This window comes from Trachypithecus francoisi, unplaced genomic scaffold, assembly GCF_009764315.1.
Source record: "Trachypithecus francoisi isolate TF-2019V2 unplaced genomic scaffold, Tfra_2.0 Lachesis_group1, whole genome shotgun sequence".
In the NCBI taxonomy this organism is placed as follows: Eukaryota; Metazoa; Chordata; class Mammalia; order Primates; family Cercopithecidae; genus Trachypithecus; species Trachypithecus francoisi.
In genome coordinates this window covers 129,417,860-129,435,239 of record NW_022681454.1, presented here as the reverse complement: position 1 = coordinate 129,435,239, position 17,380 = coordinate 129,417,860, and positions in this window count along the sequence as shown.

Sequence of the window (17,380 nt, the reverse complement as noted above, 5' to 3'; positions counted from 1 at the left end):
GCAATTTTTCACATACTTCACATAAGAAGATATGAATTTATTCTCATGAGAGCTTGTCTAATGCTTCTACTCATGTCAGTAGAATTGCCTTTAGGCTATGATAAGTACATTTATTTTTGGTTTATTACACTGCTGATAGTTATATTAGCCTCCTTCAGTTTTAACAAGGAGTTATTGTCCAGAAGTTTGAAAGCAACTGAAATTGCAGAAGTCCATAATTAATTACTGAGACAAATAGGTCTTTACCTTTCAAGTAAATTTGTAATTTTAGAATTACAGAAATAAAAACTCCTCAAGCCACACAGCAAAACTGAGCCAGGAAACAAACCACTGCTGTATTCAGGAGGCAGTAATATCAGTAACAGCAACAGGTTGAGGGTGATCAATCTGGTAAAGGATCCCTACTAATATGGTTTGGCTCTGTGTTCCTACCCAAATCTCATGTGCTGTGGTAATTCCCAGTGTTGTTGGAGGAGGGGTGAGGTGATTGAATCATGGGAGAGGACTTCCCCTTGCTGTTGTGATGAGAGCTGTCAGATCTGATTGTTTGAAAGTATGCAGCACCTCTCACTTCCCTCGCTCTCTTTCCTGCAGGCCATGTGAAGATGTAGCATCTTCCCTCTCACCTTCTGTCATGATTGTAAGATTCCTGAGGCCTCCCCAGAAGCCAAAGCCTATACAGCCCACAGAAACATGAGCCCATTAAATATCTTTCCTTTATGAATAACCCAGTCTTAGGTATGCCTTTTTAGTAGTGTTAGAATGAACTAATACACCTGCCATAAAAATGTTGCTTTTTCTCTACCTTTTTTCCATTTAGGTTAATATGAAATAAATTTTGAAAATGTATCTGACTGGAAGAGTACGAACAATGTCTGAAATTCTAGCTGTAAGGAGTTTTGGGAAAATGTTGCTTATAAACACTTCATCTTCTAAATTATTGGAAGGTGTTCTAGGAGGGCTGTCATATCAGTATCAATGAGCCCACACATCATCTCTCTGGGACTAACATTTATTCAATTTCCATATATATGCCCTCACTCTGTATTTAAGCTTCTTGATGAAAATGATAACAAAAATAAGCACATACAATACCATGTTGTTATAGCATTTATAAATGAAAACAGGCCTCCAGATGTTTTATAAGTCATTGTATCCTTTTAAGTGATTTTTCTTATGGTTCAGCCATAATCTTGTTTGGATGATCTATAATCTCACCACTAAATTCTAATTTTGACAACACCAGCAAATATGATTGAAAAATAGCTTAGTGGGGCAAGTTAGATCAAAAAATTGAAAATCTTAGTCAATATAAATATATACATAAAAAATCAAGGAAAAAATTATTGATACTTACATCAGTCTTCATTCCTTTCCTTCATCTGCATGTTACTTTTCCCCTCAACCAGCATTTTAAGCTTATTATTCAACCCTTGGAGCAACACAAATCTTTCCTTTTTCAGTACTTGGTGAGCCTGCATGCATCAAATTACTATTATTCTCTATTAACATCTATGAGGGGACATTGGTAACTGAAGTAATTATATTCAGTTTCAGGATTAATTCAGTTCCAGAGATATATTTCCATTTCCATGTTAGCAACTATACCATTCTAATTCCTTGATAATCGAGACTAATTTTACAAGCAACCCCCCATTTTGTCTGTTCCATTATGATCATATGGTGTCTAAATGGCCACATGACCATATCAACAACTCCTTTAATGTAACCATTGTTGTATACCCAGTGTGATTGTCTCTCCCTTGGGGGCCAAGTCCTCCAAACAAGCAAGGTCCAAAACAATGGAGATGGCAAACTGAAAAAGTATCCAACTAGCTCATTAGATGTAATAGTGTTAGATATCTTCCTCATTTCCTTGGCTCATTATTTATCCTTGAATTTCCAGTTTTAACAAACTATTTTTATTAATAGTTAATCAAAATAAGCTACAATAGATTCATCAAATTCCTTTTTGTGCTTTAAATTTGGCCATGTTCTGAGTTAGGGTGGTATGAAACGTGTGCAGTGAATAGAGTTATCAGTTTACAACATGGCCAAGTCAGTAGGACACTAACAGTAACTCATTCCTCTTTACCTGATGTTTTAAAAACATTCAGGACATAGGCATGGGCAAGGACTTCATGTCTAAAACACCAAAAGCAACGGCAGCAAAAGCCAAAATTGACAAATGGGATCTAATTAAACTAAAGAGCTTCTGCACAGCAAAAGAAACTACCATCAGAGTGAACAGGCAACCTACAGAATGGGAGAAAATTTTGGCAATCTACTCATCTGACAAAGGGATAATATCCAGAATCTACAAAGAACTCAAACAAATATACAAGAAAAAAACAAACAACCCCATCAAAAAGTGGGCAAAGGATATGAACAGACATTTCTCAAAAGAAGACATTCATACAGCCAACAGACACATGAAAAAATGTTCATCATCACTGGCCATCAGAGAAATGCAAATCAAAACCACAATGAGATACCATCTCACACCAGTTAGAATGGCAATCATTAAAAGTCAGGAAACAACAGGTGCTGGAGAGGATGTGGAGAAATAGGAACTTTTACACTGTTGGTGGATTGTAAACTAGTTCAACCATTATGGAAAACAGTATGGTGATCCTCAAGGATCTAGAACTAGATGTACCATATGACCCAGCCATCCCACTACTGGGTATATACCCAAAGGATTATGAATCATGCTGCTATAAAGACACATGCACACGTATGTTTATTGCGGCATTATTCACAATAGCAAAGACTTGGACTCAACCCACATGTCCATCTGTGACAGACTGGATTAAGAAAATGTGGCACATATACACCATGGAATCTATGCAGCCATAAAAAAGGATGAGTTTGCGTCCTTTGTAGGGACATGGATGCAGCTGGAAACCATCATTCTTAGCAAACTATCACAAGAACAGAAACCAAACACAACACCTCATGTTCTCACTCATAGGTGGGAACTGAACAATGACATCACTTGGACTCGGGAAGGGGAACATCACACATCGGGCCTATCATGGGGAGGGGGGCGGGGGAGGGATTGCATTGGGAGTTATACCTGATATAATGATGAATTGATGGTGTGCTGACGAGTTGATGGGTGCAGCACACCAACATGGTACAAGTATACATATGTAACAACCTGCACGTTATGCACATGTACCCTAGAACTTAAAGTATAATAAAAAATAATAATAAAATAAAAAATAAAATAAAAAAACATAACATATCTAAAGTCCCTCTTTCAAGGACAGCATGTATAATGCACACAGATAAAATAATGTATACTTGAATATTCAGGGACAGGGACAGACAACTGCATTTGGTCAGGGGTAGCTTTGAGACAATCAGATGTTTTTGCCCCTAGTGGTCAAGTAGTATATCAGATATTTGTGATATGATTCATGCCATGACCTGATGGATAAATTAAAACACAAGACAGGTGACCAGTAAGGAAGATGAGAAATCATTAGATGAAAATATGATGCAAAAGTATTTGTGCAAAAATACAAAATTTTAGAATAGATGCAAAAATGTTTGTGTGAAATAGAGTCTGACTAGTCCTGCTATCCAACATATAGAGGGTAGTCAATATTTTTATGACATTAATGTTGCCTTAAATTCTTGTGTGTGTGTGTGTGTGTTTTCCTTTTTTATTTGGCAAATGCTAGAAGTAGAATGAATCATGTAGTCATCTGTCACCTGTGTATCATATTTTCATGTGTGGATTTGTCATCCATATATCAGCTATCAATGTAGTTTCTATTTAAATATTTTCTCCACTTTGTGTCGATTGTTTTCATTTGGATTTTCCTTTTTATATTGAGTTGTGAGAATTCCTTTTTATATTCTCAGTACAAGTTCTTTGTTAAATATGTGATTTGCAAATATACTGACTTACATGTGGTATATTCATTCACTCCATAGGGAATGAAAAGACATTTAAAAGTTTGTGGATGATGACTATTTATTAATGGTTTATTTTATTGATTTTGCTTTTGGTGTCATATCTAAGAAAATGTTGCCTAAATCAAGACTACACATATTTTCTCATCTGTTTACTTCAAGAAGATAATTTTGTAGGAAATTCACATGTCATTAATATTGTGTGTTTCAGCTTTAGGGTAGGGGCTGGTGTGCTAATTTCTTTTTCTCAATGTTTCTACTCTACTCTTAGCTTTAAGTTTTTTCATGAAAGTTAGTGCCTCAGAGAGTGTCTTTTTCATATTTTTGTCACTTCTTTAGTAAACTGTTCTTGCTTGCACTTGCTGGCTAGCCTGTTGGTGGGTGCAGCAGGTTTAGTTAGCTAGTTTGTATGTTTATTTTTGAGACAGAGACTCACTTGTCACCCAGGCTGGAGTGCAGTAGGTCGATCACAGTTCACTGCTGCTTTGACTTCCTGGGGTCAAGTCATCCTCCCACCTCAGCCTCCCGAGTAACTGGAACTACAGGTGCATACCAGCCTGCTGACTAATTTTTGTATTTTTGTTAGAGACAAGGTTTCATGATGTTGCTCAGGCTGGTCTTGAACAGCTGGGCTAAAGTGATCGGCCCACCCAAGCCTCCCAAAGTGCTGGGATTACATGCATGAGCCACCATGCCAGGCCAGGAGTTCTTGACTATCTTGAACAAACCTCAGTCTTGTACACTCCCTGTTGCCTTTAGACTCTCTCAGTTGGTTTTTAACCACCCTGGTTGTTGGGTATCCCTTATGATTGGGACTCAGGACTTTTTGTGTACTTCCTCTTAGGGTGAGTTTTTTCCCCTTTCCTCCTGCAGCAATCAGTCTTCACTTGTGTCCTGGAAGCAACAGAGTTTGTTAACTTTCCTCAGAAACTTAACGCCTTAGATGCCTGGAATCCCAGCACTTTGGGAGGCCAACACTGGAGGATCACTTGAGGGCAGAAGTTCAAGACCAGCCTGGTCAACAAGGGGAAACTCCGTCTCCACTAAAAATATAAAAATTAGCTGGGTGTGGTGGCAGGTGCCTGTAATCTCAGGTACTTGGGAGGCTGAGGCAGGAGAATTGTTGGAACTGGGGAGGTGGAAGTTGCAGTGAGCCAAGATTGTGCCATTGCACTCCCAGCCCAGGTAACAACAACAATAACAACAACAACAATGAGACTCGGTCTCAAAAAAAATTAATTATTAATTAAAAATTAGCTGGGCGTGGTAGCATGCATCTGTAGTCCTAGACACTTGGGAGGCTGAGGCACAAGAATGGCTTAAACCCAGGAGGCAGAGGTTGCAGTCAGTGGAGATCATGCCACTGTACTCCAGCCTGGGTGACAGAGTGAGACTCTGTCTCATAAATAAATAAATAAATAGAAACTTAACACCTGTAAGGTACATGGATGTGCTTTGGTCAACGAATAGGTTGAGGCAGACATCCAGGCCAGAGTGACTCAGCAAGTTTAGGGCCCAGGCGCATACTCTCATTGTTATACAAACTGTTTGTGTAAGCTCATACTTAGCTCTGAGCCACTATTGTTTGAAAAAGGTATAACTGCCCTGCTGACACTGTACAGGCTTGTGCTGTCATGCCCAGAGAAAGAGAGAGAGAGAGAGAGAGAATAATGCTATTGACCCCTATAATGGAGAGCCTGTTACCTTGAAGGCAGGCAGAGTGGCACCAGGAACCGATTTGTGCCCAGAAGGAAAGAGTTAAGCTGCTAATTCTGTAAGGGAGAGCTGACCTTGTAGGCGAGTCATACAGCTGTGTGTGAGAGCAGCAGGAGCCACAGAGTTAGAGCCAGAGCAGGCTGCTGACACAGAGAACAGTGTGAGAGAGCTGCTGATGAGAGAGCTGCTGAATAAAGCCATATTCACCTGCCTACAGCCACTGTGTGTTCTTTCAAATCTTCACTGCCCATTCACCCACTCTCCTTGGACCACAGCATGGGCCCAACCTGACACTGGGTCTGACAACACCTTAGTTCTGTAGGAGAGAAGAATCACCATCAAAGTTTCTGCTGTTTTCCACAATGGCAACCGCTCTCCTCTTCCTTGCCTGCTCTAGCTGGGACAATTTTATCATCTCCTGCCTTGTTCTTAGTCTTTCACTTGAGTCCTAGTGAAGATTGTTGAAGAGTGTTGAGCAGATTCATCCATCCCCTTATATTTGGGTTTCTGTACTCGAAGGCTAACCAATACCCAAACTTTAGCAATTTGTTAAAAATTTAACCTACTGCTTCTGAATCACTTGCATGGTGATTCTGGCAAATGGAAGCCGGTGCTTGCAACCCTATTCTTGGAAAGCCTTCCTTTTTTAGATTTCAGAATAACAACTTGCCTTGCAGATCAACTCTCTGTTGGCTTCCGAGAGAGTTGTGATTTTGTAGATCTTGTTTATTCGTTTTGTTAAATGAAGTGCTGTTCTTTACAGCTTTCTATATTCTAATTGTTGGCTCCTTCAACCGAAGAACTTAGCAAATAGTTAAATAACACAAATTTTATATCGATTTCTTCAAATAATTCAAGTAAAAAAATCAGTTAATTCCAATAACAGTTTAAATTTTTCATCCAACTTATGGGCTCAGAAAAGAGCCCATGAAATGTAATTTTGTCTCATGTGAAACATATGATATTATTGCTGTTATAAATAGTGTTAAAAGACTTTACATTAAACATAAATGTATTTGGAGTTTTTTGGTTATAACATTACAAACATTGATAAAATACATTATATGATTATAAAGTATGTTCTTTCTAAGGAAAGAACTTACAGACTAAAGAAGCATGTATTAACTGTGGTGAAATTAGAAGTCATTTGCATCAAAAATCATTGAAAATTTTGCATAATCAAAATAGGCTTTTAAAGTAACCAAATATTGTAAAATTATGTTTATATCACACAGATTAATTTAACTATGTCATTTTTTAAATGAAGGTGATATTAGGAACAAAAAGAAATGTTAATATTACAGCATGTTATTTCTTTATCTGTTAGTTTTATCAGTTGAATACTGTGAATGCCCGAGATATTGAAGAACGAAATCAGATATCAGCAAATGCATCACAAAATTGAATTATAATTTTAAATAAGTATTTCATTTATCAAAGGTAGTTGAAAAATCTCTACAAAATTCAGTCAGATGAGCACTAAAATGTTAACATGTGAAGTTTTTATCAAATTGCAGTATTTAAAAAAAAAACAGTTGAAGCATATTGCTAAAGACATTGAAACATATTGCTAAAAATAAAACAAGAGAGTAAATTGAACAAATTAAACAATGAGAGCTGAAAAATTATAAAAATTTCTATTTTGAAATTATGTAACTATATTTTGAAATATTTAGACTTGTGGAAAGAAAATTTTAGGGAACCCCAATTTAGAACTAAACTAATTTATAATTAGCTCCAGAATTTACTGATATTGAACATGCTTATGATTTTTCAGCAGCTTGATTTGGTGAATGATTCAAAGAAATCATAGAAACAAATTATTTGTTGAGTTTTGTCTTCTAAAATATTTTTAAAAGAAGCAGCAAGTGTTTGCTAAAATACCCAAATATAAACTTTTCACATTTTTATATTAAAAATAATAAAAGTTAGATTATTCTCCACTCTGCAGAATTACTATGAATTTACTTGGTATTTCAGCATATGTAGACAGAGCATAATGTCAATTAAAAATATTTTGTTGTTTTAAATAATATTAAAATAGAAAAGTCAATAGAGGTTTCAATATTTTGAAATTAACAAAAATTACAATGTGTAAGTCTATTTCAGGCTATCTCCTTAAAATAGTAAACATAGACTATATAAAGGCATCCTTCAAATACGCAGCAGTGGCAAAATGTCAAAAAAAAAAAACATAAGAATTTCATTTTAACATGTGAATATATACTGAGTAATTTTTCTTATTTTTAAATTGTTCAGTTAATCAAATTAGAAAGCACTGTCTTATTTTGTTCATAGTATTTTTAATTGCTTTTTTGTTTTATTTTAGGAAGCATTTCAATTCTGAAAGTGGTGTTTAGTAGAACAATTCCATATGTTTGCCAAAATAATAAAACCACTTTTGCAGAATAAAGATTGCAGAAATTATGTAACTTAAATTCTTTTTAGCTTCTCATTTCTCTCTCAAAATTTCTGGGTTTGAAAAATTAACTTTACAGTGAAACTACTTATAGTATTACTGGATAGAAAGAATTATTTTATTACATCACAAGCTAAAACTGTTACAGAAGATAGGGGAGAACAGGGTAGCTAAGGATGTGAATGGAATAGAAGGCAGATATGTCTCAATTTTCAGTACCTCTAAAATCACAAAGAATGTGATGTAGCCGTGGAACCTGTCATGTGGCCCAACAGGAATTTTACTTTTTGACTAAAAAATGTAGTTATGTAGTTAAAAAAATTCACATGGTCATTAGTGAATGATTTTGGGGGTTTATAATTTTTTTAATCATAATCTAGATGTCAAATTTATAATCCTTTATTTTAGATATCTATTAAACAGTAGTGGACTAGATAATATTTTGTGTATAGCAGGTATAGTTTTATCAAATTATCCAGTTAGTAGACGTGTAATTCTCATATTTTTATTCATTTTTTTAAAGGTAAGGAAACAGAGGCTCATGATATTCAAGTAATTTACCTAATTTTAATAGGCTGTGGAACAAAGTTCATACCTCAGCACTCATAACCTCCTGAGTCTTTACCATAGTCTCACACCATCTTTCCATTAATGTGTTTTGTTTTCACTCTGGGATTTCAAGGCAAATAATTTTCTAGGACAGAGTTATTTATATAATTTACCTTGGAGAACACTTCATTTATTTATTATATGTTTATGTGTATTTGCACATGTGTAATTTGAAGATTTAGAGGCAACCTATTCTGAACAAACAACAAAACCTGTTCAGATATAATCTAGACCATGATAAAAGGATAAAAATGAGCCAGATTAGGGGGAAAAAGGCTTAAAAAAAAAAAAAAAAAAAGCCAGGCCGGGCACGGTGGCTCAAGCCTGTAATCCCAGCACTTTGGGAGGCCGAAGCGGGCGGATCACCAGGTCAGAAGATCGAGACCATCCTGGCTAACATGGTGAAACCCCGTCTCTACTAAAAAATACAAAAAACTAGCCGGGCGAGGTGGTGGGCGCCTGTAGTCCCAGCTACTCGGGAGGCTGAGGCAGGAGAATGGCGTGAACCCGGGAGGCGGAGCTTGCAGTGAGCTGAGATCCGGCCACTGCACTCCAGCCTGGGTGACAGAGCGAGACTCCGTCTCAAAAAAAAAAAAAAAAAAAAAAAAGAAAGCCATAAGAAAGAATTAATTTAAAAGAAATGCCATAATTATAAGAATAATTTTGCTAAAATAAGAACTCATTTGTAAGTTGAAAATTAATTTAACTAAAAGCCATCTATAATAGATAAGCAGAGTTAACATAATCAGTGCTTTAAGTATCTTTATGGATGAAAAAGGGAGTAAGAATATAAGGAAAATATAAATTGAATATTGTTTAATGTGTGTAAATTTTTGAAAATAATTTTTTATCAAAAAGCTTTATTCATAAGGTACTGTTAGATTGTGATTAAACAGTTAATCTGAGAGAGGCTTTATAATCTTAGTCAACAGTATATAATATGCCTGCATGATTATTAAATTAAAAATCTTTGAAAAAATAATGAATTATCATATGGATATTTTGTAAGACAATTTAACTGATCTTTAAATTTAAAATTAGTGGTAATGAAAGGAGTGTTATGTGTTTCTTTGATAAGTAAGCACTAAAGCAGCAAGTAAGGACTCTAATATGTATACTATGTTACCAATGACTTTACTGAAAATGAATCACTTTATTTACAAATTCAAACCTGGATCTTAAAAGGCAGATAATCAGATTCAGTGTTGGGCAGACCTATGTGCACCTGTTTTCTACAAAACCACACTATAAAATTTCAACACTATATTGTGGAGTACATTTATTTTTCTCCAAAAATAATCTGCAAAGCACCAAGCATCATCTTAAGAATGCAAAATATAACTCTTGCCAAATGAGCCATGCAGCATATAATGTAGGGTTTGTGAAACATAAAACATTAACTGAAAAGCTTTATAATGAGAGATGACTGCATTTATAGCAAACATCAATCTACAAAAAATGAGATTTAAGAAATGTGTAGACAGGTGTGATGGCTGACTTGATAAACAGCAGCTGTGATCTGTGTGCAGTTTCTAAGTGGAAGATTAAATAAAGAATTTTCAGTTGTTACATTTCTAGCTTTTGATCTGTACACTAATTTAAATATAGTGATGATTTGACAATATTGTTGAGTCAGGTATTTCTTGATTAGCCATGATAATTGGCTGTAGAAGTCACACTAATAAAAGTCATAGAGAATATTCAAAATAAGCCAGAAATTTCAACCACCTCCCTTAAGAAAGGTTTTCATTTTGCTATAAGAACCAAGTAAAATAATAAATTAATTAATTATTAAAAACAAAATGCTAATTAATAACAAAGTATACCCAAAATTGAGATCAATAGGGAAAACGAATCTAAAATGTGTCAGTCAATAACTAGCATTTGGGGTATGTTTATCATATACCAGACACTGCACTAAATTCTTTCGATGGATTACCTCATTTAATTCACAAAACAATACCATGAGGCAAATATTATTACAAGCACAAGCAGGGAGACTGAAGCTTAGAATACATGAAACTATATTCAAGGCCATATAAATAATGGCCAAGGTTAATATCCAGGTAGAGTATGATTTCACAATGCTGCACTCTTAACCCCTGCTTTCTGTTGTTCTCTCGGGTTTTTAATATGGGGGAGGAGCAGGGACCACACAAATCAGAGTTACAACGATGACTGTGTTTAATAAGAATGCCAGACTGGGCTGGGTGCGGTGGCTCATGCCTATAATCCCATCACTTTGGGAGGCTGAGGCAGGTGGATCACAAGGTTAGGAGTTTGAGACCAGCCTGGCCAATATGGTGAAACCCCATCTCTACTAAAAATACAAAAATTAGCTGGGCATAGTAGCGGGTGCCTGTAGTTCCAGCTACTTGGGAGGCTGAGGCAAGAGAATGGATCGCTTGAACCCAGGAGGCAGAGGTTGCATTGAACAGAGATCGCTCCACTGCCCTCCAGTCTGGGCAACAGAGCAAGACTTCATCTCAAAGAAAAAAAAAAAAAAAAAAAAAAAAAAGAATGCCAGGCCGTATCCATGTCTCATTTAGTTACACTGAGGTCAAATTTATTATTTGATCTTATCACATTCTAGACACAGGGCCTTTCAGAAAAACTCTTCCTCCAAAATATCTGTCCTATGATATAAAGAAAATATGCTTACATGGCTTACACACACATACAATTAAATTAGTAAAAACACTACTCCAAAGGTGAGATAAAATTGGATAGTAATGGTGTGGAGAGGATTTTTAGGTAGGAGGAGAAAACTTTTGCTATAAAAATTGGGGTTCACCTTGTAAAATGAGGATAATAATAGTACTAACTTAGAATTTAAAGAATAAAATGAGATATTATATATAAAGATTGCTTATAAATGAGATGATTTTATAATTTTAGACATTTTTAAGTATTGACGGTTTTTCTACCTCTCAAATATTTCTTTAAAACCTTGACCAAATGAAGACTTTTTAAATATTTTATTTTATTTCAGGAAAAAATGCAAACAAGGACTATCTACAAATAAAAGTTGTTCTTAGAAAACAATAATACACTGCCTTTTAATTTTTACTGAAGTATTATAAGGGTAAATAGATTCATAGAAATAATTTTTATAAAAATAATAATTATGCATTCAATGAGATATATTTAACATTATATTTTAATTTACTGTGATATTTAAGACAATATTTTGGTCTTAAAGTCTTAGAGTTACGGTCAGTACTATATGCACACCTGTGCTCATAAAGATGATCCCTGAATTGGATTGTCATGATGTATCAGTTCAAAAGCTATACTATGCACATAAAAATCAAGACAGTAGAAGTGACATTCATCTTATTATTAATTTTATGTTTTAAAAGTACATGTGGCTACATCTCAAAAAGTCCATTTACATATGTTCACTTAATTAAGAAAATTTTATTCTAACACTGAATCATTGCGATAATCCAAGTTTCAGTAAATTAAAATATTTAAATTTAAAGACATTTTTGTCAATATATTTAAATGTTTCTTCAAATATTTAGAGGTGACATTTAGCTAATACAATCTTAACTGTCAAGAATTCAGTCAAACAAATCAACCAAATCAGAATGAGTTTCTATCCAGAAAGTCATACTTCATTTTTCAAATTTAGAAAAACATGCTAATGCATGCTTGTGTGGTAATTCTGTTTTCTGATTTCTAATTCTTATAGAAAGGTGAGGCTAGGACCTTGCCATGGGTTGCTGCCTGAATGTAGTAAAGTGCTGATGCCATCCGTGTTTCTTTCTGTTCTGTTTGCATTTTCTCTTGGGACTGTCTTCAGGTGTCATTATCAGGAGATAGAAGAAATGAGGTCACTAAATAAAAGCTGTTTTGACTTTGACCACGCTTTATAAAATATCTGCACATAGGAAAAAAATATGCCATTTCGTTGCCCTTAATAGTGGTATATATGAAAGAGAGAGATTAAAGGATATTCCACAATTATGTATATTTTAAATTATTATTTGTTTAGCAGTTTAGTACATTCACACCCCAGAAATCTATACCATGAAAAATTCCAAATGAGAGGCATGCCTCTTTCTTTTTTCTTTTTCTAAAGTTGGAATGCTTGAGAAGGCTTAGAATGGGAAGGATATGCTCAGTGAACCTTGTCAACAGTTACAGACAGCCTCAGGAAAGTAAGTTTTAGGAAAAGTCTATATGGAAGCCAAAAGACCTGGAAAGTTATTTGTATGAAACTCTCTGTGCCTTTGTACCAACCTGAAATGTGTCTATTTCTCAGGAGTGTGTGTGTCATAATTTAAAGTAGTTTGTATGATCCTGAGGTAGGAAGCAGAACACTAATCTGTAGGCGGGGCTTGGATGCTGGACCAAATTGAGGACTAGTCAAAAACAGTTCAAGGCAGAAGTATCTCCCCATAAGACACTCCCATCAGTGTGCCATGTCAATTTACCATTGCCATGGCAACACCCAGAAGTTACTGCTTCTTCCATGGCAATAACTGGACAACCTGGAAGTTAACACCCTCCTTCTAGAAACTTCTTCATAAACTGCCCCCTAATTTGCATATAATTAAAAGTGGATATAAAAATGAGTGCAGAACTGCCTCAGAGTTGCTCCTCTGAGCACACTGCCTGTAGGGTAGCCATGCTTTTCAAGAAATTGTACTGCTGCTGTACACCAGCTCGCCCTTGTCTTTTTCCTAGCTGAAGACAAGAAGCCACCTGGGCTAGGCCGCAATCTGGATGCTTGCCTGCCCTGCATCCATCCTATACTGACCTCTGAATAATGTAAAGTGAAGAATGAAAGTATAAATATACAGCTAAGCTCAGCTGGTTCACTAGAAGTTTTGTTCTTGAATTATCTTCAATGTAACTTAGGGCAATGCTGTTGATAATTCAAAAATGGATTATAATGTTGGGCCAAAAAATCAAGGTTTTAAAAACACTCTTCAATACTAGCTTAACGTGTATTTTATTGCTTTCTGAGAATTAATTTGTTTCAAAATAATTAGATTCAAATTGAATATAAACTGCAGTTTTCACATGAATTCAGATTATACTTGGTTTCAAGAAGTCAAGCTACATCAATAGTAATAGCAGTTTTTCTGGAAAAAAGGTACTGTGTCAATATATGAGTCTTTGTTTTTCATGAAATCAGAGAAATGAATGTAACTATTTATGTAGAGCTACAAAGAGGGATATGTGTCATAATTTATAATTGAAGTAGTGTTCACAAATGTATTAAATACCTAGCCAATCATAAAAGCATAGAAATGTGTTTGAGTGAATAGAGAGGCCTTTGCCCAGTATCCTTATGTATGTTTTATCTTGTTACACCAAGATAAATTTAAGAGCACACATATTATTGTAACCACCCTCTTTTTTTGGAGCAAATTTTGAATTGTCAAGAAAAATGTAACATGCTTAACATCGTAACACCGAGGAAAAATGTAAAAGGTATATTCATTATAATTTTCATTTCAACAGAAATCTAGTACAAGCTAACAAAACAATAACAACTACAGTATCAGCGAAAACATAAATCCCAAGGGTTTGTTTCTAAATGTAGTTTACTTTATGTTTACCTGGTTTTAATTTATTTTGATGTTATTTTTCTGGTCACTCATGAAAATATTATAGTAATCACAACATCTGATTTAAAGCTGAAATCACATTTAAATTATTCATAAAACATAGTTTTACATTCTTTTGAAAGATAATCAAGTTTTAATGCCACTTGAAATGTCTTCCTGTCCCTTAAGTAATCTCAGTATCTATTGCAACAGTTTCTGACCAACAATGGAAACAGCAAAATGAATGTTGTAGTGCTGGTTTGATGAAGATGTAGCAGAAAAAAATGGAGATTATTTCCAACAAGAAAAATACTCCTAAACACTACCTCATGGCTATAGGTATTTAATAGGTCCAATCTGTGAAATTTTTGAAGATTTTTCTCATAAATAGATTAAATTATTTGTGCCTATATGGAATCTGTTTTTTATGTTGAAAGCATTATTGTTTCTTCAGTGCAGATAGTTTTCCCACAGAGAGGTGCATAAGATGACCTCTGAATTATGTAAAATATTGTTTTCTCTTAATCAATTCTATTTAAAATGTAGTTTGGGTTGGGAATTATTTGAAGACTTTTTAAATAAAATTAGTTCATCTGAGAATTTTGCATGGAAGTTGTTAGGACAATGAAAACTAAAAATATATGATACAATAAAGTTAATACTGATTATTTGCTAATCCATTTGTCCAAAGAAAGAATATATTATTTTCTCTAACTTTATAATGGATTAAATAAATTTTTATGCTTTCTTACTTTGCAAACATGAGTTAGTGTATGAAGGTTTATTTTAATTTCAAAAGCAAAATAATATAAAGATTTTGTAGATTATTGTGATTTTAAACACATTTTACATGGGGAAAAGGTTATATCCTTTATAGGTTCTTTTCAGTTATATTGATTATTATAGTTTTCATTAGCTCCTTTTTCTTGATTTGCTGTCTTCAAATTTTTCAAATAGTTCAGTGACTTTGGTGAGTTAAGTGAACATGGCTTCTACTGTAACATAGAAATCTTGCCTGACTGCTCACTTTCCAAATTTCAGACTGAAGACTAAATCAACTCATGCCTGGTTAGGTCTTTTCCAAATATCAGACTTGCCAGTACATGTAATCAGGTGAACTAATTCCATAAAATAATATTTTTAAAAATAAATTAATATATACTCATATATGTTATCATCTCTGTTTTTCTCAAGACCCCTGATTGATATAGAAGCTATAAATATTGCCTATTAAAATTTAATGTTTAATATATGAATTCATATGCATTATAATATTTTTTGTTGTTAATGTTATTTTTAAATTACTATAAGTTACAGGGGAAATATGTAGATTCTGTTTTTATACAAAATAGAAGCTCCACATTTATGTCATTCATTACTTTGCACTGCTCCCACTCCCAGCCTGTTCTATTAATTTAATTAGCTGCTGGTAGAGAGCAGTCAACACACACAATTTTCTGCTAATAGGATTAAAGTCTCTATGAGCACTTGTTACCTGTCAGGTATGACTTTCGTCTCATTCTTCAGCGTGAGGTGGGAGCCATTGCAAGAAGACAATGTTTACTGTTTCTCTGGAATGTAAATTGACACAAATGTAGATATAATTTTTTAAACTTGCCCTAAAAATGCTAAATATTCACACACACACACACACACACACACACACACACACACAGAGGTTTTATTTATAGCTGTAGGAGATCCTGGATTTCTGTTGTTCTAGTTTAAATTCTGAGCTTTGTAAATTTTAACAATTCATACAAATTAGAGTTAATTTGTGAGTTAATCATGTAACATTAGATTGAGATCTTATTTTATTTAAGATATTCATGTCCTGCCAAAAAATCTGTAGAAGTGGCATTATTTTTTCCTTTCTGCTATAATGTAAAGCATGCACTATACTTGAGAAAAAAATCATAAAAAGCATACTTTTACTGTACTGACTAAATCAATGGTGGTGAAATTTATTCTTAGACTACTTAGAAGAAGCGAAATCCCAATGTTATTCTTTAACTATACATGAAGGTAAACGGAATATAAATTGCTTTTGCAATGGATTTGAAAGCTTTTCTGCAACTATCTTGTCAATTTTATTGGCAGAGAAATGTAGTTAAGGCATTTTGTTCAAAATTTCTCTGCGAGAAAACCACTATTAATGGCAAGAATATTGAAACACTATGTTAGGAGATCCCAGTTTATCTTTTTCCCTAGTGCTGTGAATTTTTCTTTCTTTGTTGTTTGTTTATTGCTATCAAAGCTTTATCTTTCTATGGTTTAAAATGATTGTGATGTTCTTCTTTTTATAAGCTTTCAGTTTCTTTATATTATAACAATGCTTTACTGAGTTTCCTCTGATTATTTCTAATAAAAATCTAGAATTCTTTTAATTTATATAGGCCAGAAGAAAACCAGGATGTTTGATAAAATGTGTACAAGCATTTTAGCCCTTTCCACAATTATTAGAATGAGAAGAAAGTTGGTTTTCACAAGACTGATTTAAATTGAGACATATGACGAAAAATGTTAATGGTATATACAAGAAAGAAATGGCAGGTCACAACTACTATAAAAATATCGGGTTAACTTATTTAATCATATGAATAATTCCCGGTAAAATTAAAAGAATATGAGCAGACATTTCACAGAAAAATTAATGTGGCCAATAGAAATTTAAAAAATTGAAATATCTTCATTTTAAATAAAATATTTAACAATATTAAATTATACACTCTGCTTTTCAGAATGGTAGAACTGTATGTATATGTTAGACCCACAGAGGTGCTTTAAGTAGGGAAAAAGACTCTTAAACATTTTTAATGACAGTGTAAATTAGTTCTATATTCTGATACACTGACAGTAACACAAAGAGAGCTGTGTTACTATCAGTAACCTCAATTTTTTTTTCTGTATAGGTTGATTTCAAAAAATAATTAAAAATTGACATAAAGACTTAGGTACAAGCATGTGTGATACAGATTTTATTATCTTTAATTCACTATATACTGAGCATGAGATAAGTGCCCATCACTTTGCTTTGTTAGATGCTATGGACACTGTTACCAACCAAACTAGCGTTTTCTCATCCTTAGAGACTAGTCAGGGGTGAAAAACTTGCCTCATAAATAGCAATTCTGCTTAGCCACTT